Genomic DNA, 2,908 nt, shown 5'->3' on the forward strand with positions numbered 1-2,908 from the left:
TTATTATTTTCGTTACGTTTTTTTCCTCTTCTTTTTTTGTTGGTGGGGTGGTTATGTTTAAATGAAGTTGCTTTTACAGCACCAAAGACTTAATCATCCATTTCCTACATAAAAGGTAGCTACTTTTTTGCATGTACCTCAAGTATATTGTAGTATAGAGGTGGAATTTAAGGAAAGGTATGAAGCAGGCTGTGTTGTAGCTTATGGGCAAGTAATAAATTGTATCATGTATCTTGAATGTATCATAGATAAGCCGCTATATAACGATTGCCACTTCAGATAGCTGTGAAATTAGGTGATGAACTAGTTGTTACTTAACCTTCTAATTTCTGTATAAGTCTAATTACATGAAACAGAAGTTGGGGTTTTGATTTTTTACTTTGCTTTTCTGTTTGGAGTGTAATTGTAACTACTGTAGTGTAAATGATGGAAAATAATTGCATATGTTAAAAAAATAAATAAATAAACAGAAAAAAAAATAAAGGTCTAACTAGACTTTAACTAAAGCAACATTGTTAAAGAGCTAGGGGGGCGCCTGGGTGGCTCAGTTGGTTAAGCATCTGGCATCTGCTCAGGTCATGATCTCATGGTTCGTGGGTTCGAGCCCCGCCTCAGGCTCTGTGCTGATGGCTAGCTCAGAGTCTGGAGCTTGTTTTAGATTCTGTGTCTCCCTCTCTCTCTGACCCTCCCCTGCTTGCACTGTTTCTCTCTGTCTCTCAAAAATAAATAATAATAAAAAACATAAAAAATTAAAAAAAAATAAAGTTAGGGCTACCTTAGTAGGTGATAATCTTATAAAGAGATAAGAAAACAGGCAGATGCTTCTACCTTTTAGCTACCAAGAAAGCTAAATGTCTCCAAAACAAAAATTCACACCTCAAGTCATAACATTTTCTAATTTAAGATGGACTGTCAAGGTGAATGTTCCAAGCTTATTTGGCATTTTAAGGTATAAGGGTTAAAAAAAACTGGTATGTCTCATGAGACGGGGGTCCAAATGTTGATGACAAATACAAGGTCTCTTCTAGGGTATATGGAAACACAAGCAAATACTTTTTAGGGTCTCTGTGTATATAAACAATTTGATTTAAAATCTATGACAAAATTCATGGGCCAGTTTGATTTCAGAATGAATATTTAGGATCCTGGGTAGAGAAAAGGCATTTACATATTTGTTTATTTTCCAGTAAAAGCACATAAAGATTACTTTTAGTGTCTATGTACCTACAATTTCTGCTTGTTCAGATCCAGAAACCATATCTTCATGTTCTTTAATGTCAAATATTCCATTCCTTGATAATTTCCTATCTCCGACCAGAAGAGATTGGTAACAAAACTGTTATTATTACAGCATCATGACTCTTTGCAACCCTTGTTTTAAAATAATATAGATTTTGTCTCTGTAATTCCCTAATAGATTGTATTTAATGGTGGTTCCATCATTACTCAGAATCCTGCATCTCCATCATGCTGCTTGTGAATTCTGGCTTCCAGTGACTCTCTCAAGTGTTGTTATTGTGTTTCACTGATGATGACCACACATACAAATCTTACCCAGAATATGCAGGAAAATATGAACAATGCATTTTCTGGTCAAAATAAACTTACATTTCAGAATTTTATAGAGTAAATGCAGAACAACTTGTATTTCAATCATATATTTTCTTGAACCCCCTCATTCCACAATTATTGAAATTCTAAAATATAATGAGAGACTATTGAATACTGAAAACAAACCGTGGACTGAAGGGGGAGTGGGAGGAGGGTAACGGGGTGATGATCATGGATGGGGGGCACTTGTGGGGAGAAGCACTGGGTATTATATGGAAACCAATTTGACAATAAACTATTATAAAAAATAAATAAAATATAATCTGTCTCATTCCTGACTGCATTCCTTCTTACCACACACCAGCACCAATAGGGATGATGGGAGTCTGAGCAGAGTGAGAAGAGCAGAAAAAATATTCATTCTGGGTCTCATCCAGGAGTGGCCCTTCCAGAAAGAAACTGTTGTCCCTGCCAGTTGCAGCCACCAGAAGGCATCTTGGAAACTTTCAGGGAAGGTATTCTAAAGCACTGGGCCACTTGTGTGGCCTGGACTTAGGGGCCTCTGGGGCAGGGTTTTCGTTTACGGAGGTCTAAGGGCAGTTTTAAACACAGCTATAGATGACAGAAGGAAGTTCATTGTTACAGATAATGCCTTAGGGGAGGGTTTGGTAGTACGTGATACATTGTAGGATAGAAGGTTAGTCTTCAAAGGTTATAGGCCAAAAAAATTAGCAAAATTTTATTACTAGCAAAAATTTTTTTTCATGTTGAGTCATATGGAAGTGGACTCTATGAAGAGATTCACAATTTTTTAGAAAAGACTCATTGGATTTTAGTTCCAAAGATTTAAAACAGCACTACAAGTTCTTCTACAGAGGTTTCTTGACAGTCAATTCTCAATCTTATTTTTTCTTAACCTAGAAACAGCATTTGACACTGCTTATTATTGTTTCTACCTGAAACATTTTCTTTACTTTGCTTTCAGGACATCAAACTCACTTAGTTTTTCTCCCAACTCTGGCTGTTCTTGTTTTCTTTCCTGCCGATTATTTTTTACCTCATGGAACTCTAATCAACAGATTTTCCAGAGCTCAGTCTTTGGACTTAATCTGTTCTATATTTATACTCATTGTTTTGTTGATCTTATCCAGTTTTATAGGTTTAAATAGAACTTAAATGCTCTTGATTCTCATAGTCATAATATTCATAGATCCATTCCAAATGTCTTCTCTGAACTTCTGAAACACGTCTCCACTTAGATGCCTAAGAGATGCCTTATGTGCTAACTAATACGTCCAAAAAGGAACTCCTCATATTTGGTCCCCCCCAATGTGATCTTATCTGATGATTCCATTAC

This window comes from Suricata suricatta, chromosome X (assembly GCF_006229205.1).
Source record: "Suricata suricatta isolate VVHF042 chromosome X, meerkat_22Aug2017_6uvM2_HiC, whole genome shotgun sequence".
Classification (NCBI taxonomy): domain Eukaryota; kingdom Metazoa; phylum Chordata; class Mammalia; order Carnivora; family Herpestidae; genus Suricata; species Suricata suricatta.